The sequence below is a fragment of the Triticum dicoccoides genome, chromosome 3A (genome assembly GCF_002162155.2).
Source record: "Triticum dicoccoides isolate Atlit2015 ecotype Zavitan chromosome 3A, WEW_v2.0, whole genome shotgun sequence".
NCBI classification, from domain to species: domain Eukaryota; kingdom Viridiplantae; phylum Streptophyta; class Magnoliopsida; order Poales; family Poaceae; genus Triticum; species Triticum dicoccoides.
In genome coordinates this window covers 428,302,498-428,318,392 of record NC_041384.1, presented here as the reverse complement: position 1 = coordinate 428,318,392, position 15,895 = coordinate 428,302,498, and positions in this window count along the sequence as shown.

The following is a 15,895-nucleotide window of genomic DNA, read 5'->3' as shown; positions in this document are numbered from 1 at the left end:
TTGAAGAAGTTGTAATGTTGAAATTTTATTTAGCAAAATACCAGAAGAGTATGACTCGAGAAAACTTTCGAGTTCACACATATTAAGGAAGGCATAGGTTCAACCCGTCAGGGTATGATGGAAACATATACCACAAGCTTCAATAGTAAATACCACCAGCTCGAAAATAGAGCATGGTTGAGAAAATAGAGAACAACTTACCAAAGGATTTATGTATTAGGGAAGGAAGTTCCCGAGGTTTTCGTAAACGAAGGACACTGTCGGATGATAAATTCAGCAAAGGATCTGGCGGTCCATAACCGAGATGATGTGAGCATCGGTACCCAACCAGAATAAGAAGGGATGCAAGGAGATCAGACCATAGAAACAACTGACTAATTCAAAGCCGAAATGTAAAGGAATTATGGTCTTCAAATCAAGGGATCAGAAGCAAACACTCTGATCAAGGATGGATAAGTTGAGTAGGCTTAGGGGTACAATCGAAGGCAATTTGATTGGTCGAGATCCAGCTCATGTTTAATAAGACGTCTGAGCCGAAAGGATGAATTATAGTTTTGACTGATGATTGCGAGCACTCACAATCATATCGAATCAACGGACTCAAAATGATAATGACAAAGGAGGTCAATAAGATTACCAGACTTATGGGGATAATCATATTGCAAGCAAGCAAGAACTTCAAGAGCAATAAGCTGTTGAGGATTTTTGGAAGATCGAATGATATTTCGAAGACTTTTGTGAAATACATGTATCCACTAGGGATGAACGGATACTTGATAAGTGCGAGAAATTATTCGTAGGGGTATTCAGGTTGCAAAGAACTGCAAGGGTAGTAGACACAAAGTATTTTTGGAACAATAGAGAGAATTTCGAGGTATCTTGTAATCACAAGATCAACTGGGAACTAAGGTATGAACGACAAGCGTAAGTAGTTATCCATAAGGATTTATTGGTGGTCGGGAGCAGCAAAAGCGGTGGGCACAAAGTCTTGAGAGACCATCAGAGGGTATCTCTGAAATCTTTTGGTGCAGCAGGCGGTCATCTGGACTGAAGGGGCTTTCCGGGAGAAGTATTCTCGAGAACCTAACGTTAGATTTTAGAAAAATCATTTAACCCGAATAGAAGAGAGATTAGAGTCCCAGAGTATAGATGAGGAGTAAAAGATCCTAATACCACCCAGATGGCGACGTGGGCCCGTAAGCCACACAACCATGTTAGTAAAAGTTTTTCAATGACTAGACTCAACTTCGGCCAAGGAGTATGGAAGGGGGATTCCTATAGGCAGTCGGCTCTGATACCAACTTGTGACGCCCCTGATTCAATCGTACACTAATCATACATGCAAACGTGTACGATTAAGATCAGGGACTCACAGGAAGATATCACAACACAACTCTACAAATAAAATAAGTTATACAAGCATCATATTACAAGTCAGGGTCCTCGAGGGCTCAAACACAGCTCGATCATAGACGAGTCAGCGAAAGCAACAATATCTGAGTACAGACATAAGTTAAACAAGTTTTCCTTAAGAAGGCTAGCACAAACTGGGATACAGATCGAAAGAGGCGCAAGCCTCTTGCCTGGGATCCTCCTAAACTACTCCTGGTCGTCGTCAGCGGGCTGCACGTAGTAGTAGGCACCTCTCGAGTAGTAGTAGTCATCATCCACGGTGGCGTCTGGCTCCTGGGCTCCAACGTCTGGTCGCAGCAATCGAGTATAGAAAGGGGGAAAAGAGGGAGCAAAGCAACCGTGAGTACTCATCCAAAGTACTCGCAAGCAAGGAGCTACACTACATAAGTATGCATTGGTATCAAAAGGAATAAGGGTATCATATGTGGACTGAAATGCAGAAAGCCGGAATAAGAGGGGGATAGCTAGTCCTTTCGAAGACTACGCTTCTGGTAACCTCCATATTGCAGTAGGAGAAGAGAGTAGATGGTAAGTTCACCAAGTAGCATCGTATATCATAATCCTAACCGATGATCCTCCCCTCGTCGCCCTGTGAGAGAGCATTCACCGGTTGTATCTGGCACTTGGAAGGGTGTGTTTTATTAAGTATCCGGTTCTAGGTGTCATAAGGTCAAGGTACAACTCCAAGTCGTCCTGTTACCGAAGATCACGGCTATTCGAATAGATTAACTTCCCTGCAGGGGGTGCACCACATAACCCAACACGCTCGATCCCATTTGGCCGGACACACTTTTCTGGGTCATGCCCGGCCTTAGAAGATCAACACGTCGCAGCCCTACCTAGGCACAACACAGAGGTCAGCACGCTGGTCTAAATCCTATGGCGCAGGGGTCTGAGCCCATCGCCCATTGCACACCTGCACGTTGCGAGGGCGGCCGGAAGCACACCTGCAGTCCAATCCGGCGCGCGCCGCTCAGTTGCTGATGTCATGAAGGCTTCGGCTGATACCACGATGTCGAGTGCCCATAACTGTCCCCGCGTAGATGGTTAGTGCGTATAGGCCAGTGGCCAGACTCAGATCAAATACCAAGATCTCGTTAAACGTGTTGTTTTGAAATAACCGCGAACACCGACCAGGGCCAGACCCACCTCTCCCCTAGGTGGTCTCAACCTGCCATGTCGCTTCGCCACAAAGATCCACTCAGAGGGCCGTCAGGACAAACATCCTTTCAGACCCAATCCGTGAATCACTCGCGGGTACTCCTATGAGCCGACCCGTCTTTAGTCACCACAAGTATCATATATTATGTATATAAGTATATACCCGTGATCACCTCCCGAGTGATCACGGCTCGATAGTATAGCATGGAGACGGACAAGAATGTAGGGCCACTGATGATAAACTAGCATCCTATACTAAGCATTAGGATAGAAGGTAAAGGTAACAACGGTAGTAGAAAGGACAGGCTATGCATCAGGATAGGATTAACGGAAAGCAGTAACATGCTACACTACTCTAATGCAAGCAGTATAGAGGAGAGTAGGCGATATCTGGTGATCAAGGGGGGGGGGCTTGCCTGGTTGCTCTGGCAAGAGAGAGGGGTCGTCAACACCGTAGTCGTACTGGGTAGCAGCAGCGTCGGTCTTGGTGTCTAGCGAGAGAAGAGGGGGAAGAAACAATAAATATTAAGCAAACAGATGCATAGCGATGCATGACATGACAAGTAGCGGTGCTAGAGGTGCCCTAACGCGGTATGAGGTGGTACCGGTGAAGGGGGAAACATCCAGGAAAATATCCCCGGTGTTTCGCATTTTCAGACAGACGAACCGAAGGGAGAAAGTTGCATGCTAACTATGCTAGGGATGCGTGGCGGACGAACGAGCTGCGTATCCGGATTCGTCTCGTCGTTCTGAGCAACTTTCATGTATAATACTTTTTCATCTGACATATAGATTATTTTCCATTAATTTTCAAAGATTTATAGAATTTCTAAAATTTCTGAATTTAATTTAAGTGTTTGAAACCGAGTTGACCAAGTCAACTTTGACTAGTCAAAAGGGCAGGGTGTGGCTCACATGTCATAGGTTGTACCTAAACAAATAAGTAAAACTAATCTAATTGAAAGTGACCCATATGTCATCTACACATTACGCTATTTAGCCACTAGTCTAATCCTAAAACTAATCTATCTCTAATTAATCAAGCCGGCCAGAGGCACAGCCGGATGTGCAAGTTGTGCACGCATGCATGGCCATGGCAAAGCATCAGCAAAGCAGCTTGGCGGCAGCAGCAAAGCATTAGCAAGCAGCGGCAGCAACAAAGCATTAGCAAGCAGCGGCGCTCGCAACAGAAGCAGTACAGAGCAGCAGTAGTGCAGCAATGCAAGCAGCGGCAGGTAGGAGCAGCACGCAGCTGGCGCCGGGAGGCTGCGGCGGCGGCGGCCAGAGGCGGACGCGGCTGGAGCGTGGGCAGCGCCGGATGTGACCGGCGCGGGCGCACGGCAGGGAGGCCGGGGCGCGACGCGTGCACGTGCAGGCAGCACAGGGATGCGGCCGGGGGCGCGGTGAGGGAGCCAAGTTCCCGTCCATGGCGGCCGATGCATAGGGCGGGTACGGGCCTATAGCGACGGATCGACAGCGGGCCGAGGGAGATAGGGAGGAGCAGCTCACTGCGATGCCGATGGTGAGGTCGGGGAGAGTCGGGGTTGACCGGAACGGCGGTAATCGACGACGGACGACGACGTACGCGATGAAGAAGACGACGATGGCGAGCGTAGAGGCGGCCCGGCTTGCTCCGCTGCCCGGAACGGACGAGGTCGAGCGAGGCGAACCTCCTGGGCGTAATCCCGAGCGACAGCGACGACGGTGGCCACGGAAACGATGGTGAGGCAGCGGTCACCACGATTGTTTGAGCTCGCATTCGAGAGGAAGAGGAGGGGGCCGATGGGGAAAAGAAGGGGGAAAGGATGAGGGCGAGCTAGGGTTTTGTGGGGGCGCTCTTATTGGCCGAGGGGAGTCGACGTGGTGGCCATCCGGCCATGGCGCCGTGGGATGGCCGCCACGCCATGGCCCCTGTCTCCTCTTCTGTAAAGAGAACAGAGGAAGGGGAAAAGGCCATGGTGGGCTTGGGCCGTGCTACTGTAGCACTAGGCTTCTAGTGCAGAGTGTGCACTTGGCCTCTTTTCCTTCTTTCTAATTTTTCTGTTTTGCATCTTATCCACCATTTTGTATTTTTAATTCAATACTGAATAAGTTTTGCTGATTCCAAAACATGTCACATAAATAGTAGGCAATGTTTTGAGCTAGCACACAAGATTTCAAGTGGTTTTGAAATACATAAACATTTGTTTATTTTGAAATGGCGATTTTAGTTGTTGTCGGGTCCTTTATATTTTACTTGGGATTAAATTGGTGAGTAAAATGATGTTCGTTTCTACATGAAAATTACTTAGTGAATATTTGCAACAACTCGAACATTTTTTTGTTCTCTGTTTGGATAAATAAAAATTTAACTTTACTTTAAATTTGAATTTGAGGTTTAAATATTTCTTAATTGTTTTTCTTAGGGCATAATGATGATTACTTGGAATCATTAGTGTTGAGTTACTGTAGCATGATTCTCGGGGTGTTACACTATTAATGCTACCATAGATTGCACAAGGGATGTTGTTACTGTCGGCTTAGATGATATGACTCATGAGTTTAATTTATCTAAATTTAGTAAACAACACCGTGAAGAAGAATTGCCTAGTAAGGATGAAATTATTGGTCTTGCTTCTATTGCCGTACCTCCTAGTGATCCTTTAGAACAATATTTGCTAGACCATGAGAATGATATGTTTATGAATGAAAGAAGGGAAATAGATGAAGTATTCTTTAAACACGAACCTATTCTGAAACACAATTTGCCTATTGAAATCCTAGGGGATCCCTCTCCACCTAAGGATGATCCCGTGTTTGAGCTTAAACCATTTCCTGATAATCTTAAATATGCTTATCTTGATGAAAAGAAGATATATCCTGTTATTATTAGTGCTAACCTTTCAGAGCATGAAGAAGGAAGATTATTGAAAACTCTGAAGAAGCATCATGGTGCTATTGGATATACTCTTGATGATCTTAAGGGCATTAGTCCCACTCTATGTCAACATAAAATAAATTTGGAAGCAGATGCCAAACCAGTTCGTGATCCTCAACGACGTCTGAATCCTAAAATGAAAGAAGTGGTAAAAAAGAAATACTAAAGCTTCTGGAGGCAGGTATAATTTATCCCGTTGCTGATAGTCAGTGGGTAAGTCCTGTTCATTGTGTCTCTAAGAAGGGAGGTATTACTGTTGTTCCTAATGATAAAGATGAATTGATTCCACAAAGAATTATTACAGGTTATAGGATGGTAATTGATTTCCGCAAATTAAATAAGGCTACTATGAAAGATCATTACCCCTTACCTTTTATCGATCAAATGTTAGAAATATTATGCAAACATACACATTACTGCTTTCTAGATGGTTATTTTGGTTTCTCTCAAATACATGTGTCGGCTAAAGATCAATCAAAGACTACTTTTACATGCCGTTTTGGTACTTTTGCTTATAGATGTATGCCTTTTGGTTTATGTAATGCACCTGCTACCTTTCAAAGATGCATGATGGCTATATTCTCTGACATTTGTGAAAAGATTTGTGAGGTTTTCATGGACGGCTTTTTCATCTATGGATCTTCTTTTGATGATTGCTTGAGCAATCTTGATCGAGTTTTGCAGAGATGTGAAGAAACTAATCTTGTCTTGAATTGGGAAAAGTGCCACTTTATGGTTAATGAGGGTATTGTCTTGGGGCATAAAGTTTCTGAAAGAGGTATTGAAGTTGATAAAGCCAAGGTTGATGCTATTGAAAAGATGCCATGTCCCAAGGACATCAAAGGTATAAGAAGTTTCCTTGGTCACGCCGGATTTTATAGGACGTTCATTAAGGACTTCTCGAAAATTTCTCGGCCTCTGACTAATTTATTACAAAAAGATATACCATTTGTCTTTGATGAGGATTGTGTAGAAGCATTTGAAATACTTAAGAAAGCATTAGTCTCTGCACCTATTGTTCAGCCACCTGATTGGAATTTACCCTTTGAAATTATGTGTGATGCTAGCAATTATGCTGTAGGTGCTGTTCTAGGGCAAATAGTTGATAAGAAATTAAATGTTATCCACTATGCTAGTAGGACTCTAGACAATGCTCAAAGAAATTATGCTACTACTGAAAAAGAACTTTTAGAAGTTGTATTTGCTTGTGATAAGTTCAGACCTTATATTGTTGATTCTAAAGTAACTATCCACACCGATCATGTTGCTTTTAAATATCTTATGGAGAAGAAAGATGCTAAACCTAGACTTATTAGATGGGTTCTCTTGCTACAAGAATTTGATTTGCATATTGTTGATAGAAAAGGAGCTGAGAACCCCGTTGCAGACAACTTATCTAGGTTAGAGAATGTTCTTGATGACCCACTACCTATTTATGATAACTTTCCTGATGAACAATTAAATGTCATAAGTACTTCTCGTAGTACCCCTTGGTATGCTGATTATGCTAATTATATAGTTGCTAAATTTATACCACCTAGCTTCACATTCCAACAAAAGAAAAAGTTCTTCTATGATTTGAGACATTATTTTTGGGATGACCCACATCTTTATAAAGAAGGAGAAGATGGTGTTATTAGATGTTGTGTACCTGAGCATGAACAGGAACAGATCGTACGCAAGTGCCACTCTGAAACTTATGGAGGACACCACGCGGGAGATAGAACTGCACATAAGGTATTGGAATCTGGTTTTTATTGGCCTACTCTCTTCAAGGATGCCCGTAAGTTTGCCCTATCTTGTGACGAATGTCAAAGAATTGGTAATATTAGTAGACGTCAAGAAATGCGTATGAATTATTCACTTGTTATTGAACCGTTTGATGTTTGGGGCTTTGATTATATGGGACCTTTTCCCGCCTCTAATGGATATACACATATTTTAGTTGTTGTTGATTACGTTACTAAGTGGGTAGAAGCTATTCCAACTAGTAGTGCTGATCATAACACTTCTATTAAAATGCTTAAAGAAGTTATTTTTCCGAGGTTTGGAGTCCCTAGATATTTAATGACTGATGGTGCTTCACATTTTATTCATGGTGCTTTCCGTAAAATGCTTACTAAATATGACGTCAATCACAAAATTGCATCTCCGTATCACCCACAGTCTAGTGGTCAAGTAGAATTGAGTAATAGAGAACTCAAATTAATTTTGCAAAATACTGTCAATAGGTCTAGAAAGAATGGGTCCAAGAAACTTGATGATGCATTATGGGCCTATAGAACTGCATATAAAAATCCTATGGGTATGTCTCCGTATAAAATGGTATATGGAAAAGCATGTCACTTACCTCTCGAACTAGAACATAAGGCATATTGGGCTATTAAAGAGCTCAACTATGATTTCAATCTTGCCGGTGAAAAGAGGTTATTTGATATTAGCTCACTTGATGAATGGAGAACCCAAGCTTATGAAAATGCCAAGTTGTTTAAAGAAAAGGTTAAAAGATGGCATGACAAAAGGATACAAAAGCGTGAGTTTAATGTAGGTGATTATGTATTGCTATACAACTCTCATTTAAGATTTTTTGCAGGAAAACTTCTCTCTAAATGGGAAGGCCCCTATGTTATCGAGGAGGTCTATCGTTCCGGTGCCATAAAAATCAACAACTTCAAAGGCACAAATCGTAAGGTGGTAAATGGTCAAAGAATCAAACATTATATCTCAGGTAATCCCATAAATGTTGTAACCAATATTATTGAAACCGTAACCCCGGAGGAATACATAAGGGACACTTTCCAGAACGTTTCAGACTCCGTAAAGGAATAGGTATGTGGTACGGTAAGTAAACCGACTCCAAAACAATTTTTAAGGCAATATTTCTCTGTTTTGGAATATTTAGAAAAATAGAAAATTAAGTAGCAGTCCGGGAAGGATACGAGGGCCCCATGAGGGTGGAGGGCGTGCCCTACCCCCCTGTGCGTGCCCCCTACCTCGTGAGCTCCTCGTGTGCCTTCCGGACTCCGTTTTCTTGCACGATACGTATTTTGGTCGGTAAAAATTCACTATATATTCTCCCGAAGGTTTTGGTTCCCGTATCACGCAAATATTCTCTGTTTTTGTTTCGAGCTGTTTTTCTGACAGATCTAGATTATCATGACGTCCCCAAGTGCTTCCAAGGACAAGTTTTTCGAGAAGGTCATCAACCCTTACCTCGCGGAGGTGCTGCGACACCCTCAAACCATTGAGATGCGTGATGGGTTGCTGCACATCCGTGATGCTGAGGGACCAAAGGGAACCGGAAGCGTGGAGACAAGGCTCGAAGCAATGGAGCAACAAGTTTTCAAGTGCCAGGGGATGGTGGAGTGTGGAATCAACGCTAGCCACATGATGCTCGCGGAGTTCACTAACAACTACAAGCTGGATGCCAAGAACACCGAGGAGGCCATCTTTAAGCTACATGAGAAGATCGATCACCTCCAAGCCTAAATCTATGACTTGCAAAACCAAAACTGTGAGTATGAATATAGATTCAAAAGAATGAGTTTGGCCGCAGATTCGAGGATTTCGGAGACTTGATCATCCTTCTATGATGGTGAACCTATGCCTTGGAAGATGGATGACAAGCCCGCATCATCAACAACACCTCCACCTTCTTCACCAACCAAGGAGATATAATCACATGGGTATGGGCACTCCCCTTGGCAAATGCCAAGCTTGGGGGAGGTGCCCCGGTATCGTATCACAATCACAACTCCTATCTTTACCGTTTTCCTTAGTTCGATCCTATTAGTAGTATTTTGATCTAGTAGAATAAAGTTTATGGCATGATCTAGTTTTGAGTTTTGCCTTACGATCTCTCTATGTAATCGAGTCCGTGAGCTATATAATAAAGATTAGTGTTGAGTCAAGGGCTTGATTTTCTTGCTATGATCTTGGGTGAATAAAAGAAAAGAGAAAAATAATAAGAAGAAACAAAATTTCATATTGATCTTATTGATAGTAATGACTTCACATAGAAAGAATGTGATGATTAAAGTTGTTTGGAGTTGGCAGACATAGCTTTGGTCATCGTTGCAATTAATAGGAAGTAATAAGGAAAGAGAGGTTTCACATGTAAATATACTATTATTGACATCTTTATGATTGGGAGCACTCATCAAAATATGACATGCTAAAGAGTTGATGTTGGACAAGGAAGACAACGTAATGGGTTATGTTTTCTTATATCTAAGATAAAGTATGTTGTCATGGATCATCCAACATGTTGAGCTTGCCTTTCCCCCTCATGCTAGCCAAATTCTCAGCACCAAGTAGAGATACTACTTGTGCTTCCAAATAACCTTAAACCAGTTTTGCCATGAGAGTCCTTCCTATGGATTGAGTAAGATCCTTCAAGTAAGTTGTCATCGGTGCAAAGCAATAAAAATTGCTCTAAATATGTATGATTAGTGTGGGAGAAATAAGCCTTATACGATCTTGTGATGTGGAAGTAATAAAAGCGACGGACTTCATAATAAAGATTCATATCACAAGGGGCAATATAAAGTGACGTTCTTTCGCATTAAGATTTTGTGCATCCAACCATAGAAGCGCATGGCAACCTCTGCTTCCCTCTGCGAAGGGCCTATCTTTTATTATTATCTTCTACCTTATGCAAGAGTCATGGTGATCTTCACCTCTCCCTTTTTCATTTTATCCTTTGGCAAGCCCAGCATGTTGGAAAAGAACCTGATATATATATATATATAATTGGATGTAGGGGGGCATGAGTTATTATTGTTGACATTACCCTCGAGGTAAAAGGTTGTGGGGCGAAACTATAAGCCCCTATCTTTCTCTGTGTCCGATTAAAACTCCGTAACCACAAGTATTGCGCAAGTGTTAGCAATTATGAAGGACTAGATGATAGTTGAGTATGTGGACTTGCTATTTAGCTCTGACATAGACTCTTTCTGATGTTATGATAAATTGCAATTGCTTCAATGACTGAGGTTATAGTTTGTTGGTTCTCAATAAGGTTTCTGATTCATACTTTTGCATTGTGAATAGATCATCACTTGAACATAAGTAATCATATGACAATATCTATATATGTTGCTGTTATGAGAATAATCATGATGCCTTCATGTCCGTATTTTATTTTTATCGACGCCTCTACCTCTAAACATGGGGACATATTTATTGTTATCGGCTTTCTCTTGAGGACAAGCGAGGTCTAAGCTTGGGGGAGTTGATATGTCCATTTTGCATCATGCTTTTATATCGATATTTATTGCATTATGGGCTGTTATTTCACATTAAGTCACAATACTTATGGCTATTCTCTCTTATTTTACAAGGTTTACATAAGGAGGGAGAATGCCGGCAGCTGGAATTCTGGGCTGGAAAAGGAGCAAATATTAGAGACCTATTCTGCACAACTCCAAAAGTCCTGAAACTCCACGGAATACCTTATAATAAGTAATGAAAAATCCTCGCCAAAGATGAAGACCAGGGGGCCCACACCCTTTCCATGAGGGTGGGGGGCGCCCCCTAGGGTGCGCCCCCTACCTCGTGGGCCCCCTGGTGGCTCACCGATGACCATCTTCTGCTATATGAAGTCTTTCGTGGAGAAAAAAAACCAGAAGCAACCTTTCGGGACGAAACTCCGCAGTCACGAGGCGGAACCTTGGCGGAACCAATCTAGGGCTCCGGCAGAGCTGTTCTGCCGGGGAAACTTCCCTCCCGGAGGGGGAAATCATCGCCATCGTCATCACCAACGCTCCTCTCATTGGGAGAGGGCAATCTCCATCAACATCTTCATCAGCACCATCTCATCTTAAAACCCTAGTTCATCTCTTGTATCCAATTCTTGTCTCCAAGTCCAGGATTGGTGCTAGTAGGTTGCTAGTAGTGTTAATTACTCCTTGTAGTTGATGCTCGTTGGTTTAATTGGTGGAAGATCATATGTTCAGATCCTTTATGCATATTATTACCCCTCTGATTATGAACATGAATATGCTTTGTGAGTAGTTACGTTTGTTCCTGAGGACAAGGGAGAAGTCTTGCTATTAGTAGTCATGTGAATTTGGTATTCGTTCGATATTTTGATGAGATGTATGTTGTCTAGCCTCTAGTGGTGTTATGTGAACGTCGACTACATAACACTTCACCATTATTTGGGCCTAGGGGAAGGCATTGGGAAGTAATAAGTAGATGATGGGTTGCTAGAGTGACAGAAGCTTAAACCCTAGTTTATGCGTTGCTTCATAAGGGGTTGATTTGGATCCATATGTTTCATGCTATGGTTAGGTTTACCTTAATACTTTTGTTGTAGTTGCGGATGCTTGCAATAGAGGTTAATCATAAGTGGGATGCTTGTTCAAGTAAGAACAACACCCAAGCACCAGTCCACCCACATGTCAAATTATCAAAGTACCGAACGCGAATCATATGAACGTGATAAAAACTAGCTTGATGATATTCCCATGTGTCCTCGGGAGCGCTTTTCCTTATATAAGAGTTTATCCAGGCTTGTACTTTGCTACAAAAAGGATTGGGCCACCTTGTTGCACTTTGTTTACTTTTGTTACTTGTTGCTCGTTACAAATTATCTTATCACAAAACTATCTGTTACCACTTATTTTAGTACTTGCAGAGAATACCTTGCTAAAAACCGCTTATCATTTCCTTCTGCTCCTCGTTGGGTTTGACACTCTTACTTATCAAAAGGACTACGATAGATCCCCTATACTTGTGGGTCATCACTCTTCCACCCCTATGCTCCATTGTTTCTCTAAGCTCCATTTTCGCCCGATCTCTCTCCCTAGCTAATCAAACATGTTGATTTTCTAGGGATTGGTTGTGGAGGCCACGATCTACACTTCCACCAAGAGAAATTTGATTTCCCCCTTGTGGATCTTGTTACTCTTGGGTGTTTGAGCACCCTAGACAGTTGAGGTCACCGCGGAGGCATATTCCATTGTGGTGAAGCTTCATGTTGTTGTTGGGAGCCTCCAATTAAGTTGTGGAGATTGCCCCAACCTTGTTTGTAAAGGTTCGGTCGCCGCCTCCAAGGGCACCAATAGTGGAATCACGACATCTCGCATTGTGTGAGGGCGTGAGGAGAATATGGTGGCCCTAGTGGCTTCTTGGGGAGCATTGTGCCCCCACACCGCTCCAATGGAGACATACTTCCCCTCAAAAGGAAGGAACTTTGGTAACACATCCTCATCTTCACCGGCTCCACTCTTGGTCATGTCGTACCTCTACTTGTGCAAGCTTATATTGTGTTGCATCTCTTGCTTGCTTGTGTACTTGTTGTTGTTGCATCTTATAGGTTGCTCACCTAGTTGCACATCTAGACAACCTACTTTGATGCAAAGTTTAAATTGGTAAAGAAAAACTAAAAAATGTTAGTTGCCTATTCACCCCCCTCTAGTCAACTATATCGATCCTTTCAATTGGTATCAGAGCCTCGTATCTTTATTAAGGACTTTGCCGTCCGAAGAGTATGGTTGACACCGTAGACGGTGAGGAGGAGCACCCCGGTGTGATTCCGTCCTTGTCTATGGCCGATGGGGGAACCTCGGTCTCGTGTGAGGAGTTCAATGTGGCTTTGGACACATTGAAAACCTCCATGATGGCCGAGGTCAAAGGCATGCTTAAGAACTTTATTGATGGTCTCAAATTATCCACCGCACTATTGGAAGTGGTTGATCCCACTAACAAGGTGACAGATGCTAACTTCGACAAGGGGGAAGCTACTAGCGAGAAAGCTCCTTTTTCTAGTGGTAGAAATGGTAGTGGCATCTTTGCCCATGTGGAACCTCCTATTACTTATGGAGGACCTATTCCCTCCACCCATTTAAATCATGTCAGCCCTCCTCCTAAGATTGTGAAAAATGAGGATTTTGACGCTTGGGTTTATCGCTTTAAACATCATTTAAATCATGTTAATACTAACCTTTGGATAATCATTGAGCAAGGTTTTTATCCGCATGACCCAAGCAACTTCACCCCTAGAGAAGCCGCAGATCACCAATTCAACGAGAATTCTCTCTTCATCATCCAAGATGCAATTCCATCTGAAGATCTTGCACATCTCTGACCCTTCACCATGGCCAAGGAAGCATGGCACCATGTTGTCTCCCTTTACAAGGGAAGCGCAAGCATTCAATGCTCCAACTATGAAGTGGTGCAAGATGAAGCCGATGAGTTTGCAATGAATGAATATGAAGAACCTCATGAGCTTTGCCGGAGGTTAACCACTCTCGCAGTCTCACTCCGAGATCATGGGAGCAAGGATATGGATGCCAATCGGATCAAGCACAAGTTCCTCAAGGCCATGATGCCTTACCACAAGGCCATGTCCTCCGTCGACCGTCAAAGGCCGGACTTCCACACCTTGTCCTCAAGTGAAGTGTTGGATGAGTTTGTGGCAATGAGGATCTTAGACAAGACCGCCGACAATGTGGTGTTGCGTTCCCAAAGAGCTAAGAAGCCCAACCTTGCTTTGAAGGCCAAGGTTAGTGTGGAAGAAGAGGATGAAGAGGAAGAAGAGGATAGCAATCCTGGAGATACAAAATATTCTTACCATGAGCACATGGCTCTTGCTTCAAGGCAATTTTGGAGCAAGAATAAGACAAGGCCCAACTTCGACAAGAACAACTCAAGTGGTGCGAAGGGAAAGCAACGAGTGAGGACTTGCTACAATTTTGGCAATGTGAGCCACTTTGTTGCAGAGTGCCCATATGAGAAGAGGGAAGACAATGGTGGCAAGCTCATCCGAAAAGACAAGGCCAAGTCCTTCCCCAACAATAGCAACTTCACCAAGAAGACTCCTCCCAAGGGGTTGGTGGCACAATAAGAGTACAATGAGGATGATGATGATGATGAAGACGGTGAGTCGGTTGCCATGGCCTCTGTGGCCATTGCGACAACTCCACGAGTGTCTCTCTTCGACTCACCAAATGAGAACATCACCGCCAAGTGTCTCATGGCTAAAGCCACCAACAAGGTAACCCCAAACATCAAAACGACCATCATTACCAATCCTTCTTTGACGAATTGCATTGATGAAAATGAGGGGTCTAATGAGAAGGAAAATGAATTTGAGTCTTTTATGAGTAAGCTCAAGGGTAAATCCAAGAAGCACTTTGTTGCTCTCTTGGAACAACTTGGTGAAGCCAATGGCATGATCGAGGCTCACGAAGAAACCATCTCTAAGATGGAGGGGCATAGTCGTGACTATGCCGATGAGATTTCAGATCTCTCTAATGCACTTGAGGAAGAGCGCGGTCATCGTTTGGCTCTTGAGGAGTCATACAACGATGACCATGCTAAATTGAAGAAAGATCTTGATCATGCCCTTGTTGTATCTCGTGTGCTAAATTTCGAGAAGGCCAAGCTTGGGGTTGATCTTGCTAGACTCAAAGAGGAGTTTGATTTAATTTACAAGGCTGACATGGTCTTGAAGGGTGCTCATGCTAGCCTCAAAGAGTCTCATGATCAACTCCAAGTAAAGCTAACTAAGGAGAAAGCCACTTTTCCTCATATGGTTTTAATTGATAATGCAAATGCTACTAACCCTTTTTGTGAGCATGTGCATCTTGTTGAGGAGAATGCAAAGTTGAAGGAGCAACTTGAGAAATGCCTTGTGTCATGCATACAAGGTGAGAAGAACCTCAACGACCTTTTGAGCAATCAAAAGGAAGTTGTGGCCCAGGAAGGGATTGGGTACGCACCCAAGTCCAAGAACAAGAAGAAGAATGACAAGGCCAAACGACCCCCTCCTCTCAAGCAAACTTTTATGAAAGAGGGAGAGGGTACTTCTAAGGAGAAGAAGAACAATGTGAAGGGTGGTGGTGTCAATAAGGGTAATGCCATCCCTTCCAACAAAGCCGGCGACTTTAACCCCTCTTATGTGTTATGCCGTGCTAGTGATGGGCATGTTTATGCTAAATTTGTTGGTTCTCCCTATGAATACATTGAATGGTCTATTTGGGTTCCTAAGACCCTTGCCACTAACATCAAAGGACCCATTACAAAATGGGTACCTAATACCAAGCATTGATCTCTTGTAGGTGTTTGCTTCCGGTGGGGGATCATGGTTGCTCGATAGTGGAGCCACTAATCATATGACCGGAAGCAAGGACTTGGTGGTGGACGTGCACAAGATTCCATCTATGCCCACCAATGTCGAGTGGGGCGATGCCTCGTCCTCTAAGGTTTTGGTGCTTGGCAAGGTTGTCATTTTTCATGATCTCATGACCGAGAAGGTCATGCTTGTTGAGTCCCTTGCATACAATTTACTTTCTGTTCGTCAACTTGCAATCACGGGCTTTGCCACTTTATTTGATATTGATACCGTGGCCCTCTTGTGGAGTAAGACTCTTAAAGTAGCCTTTGTTGGGCATGTCA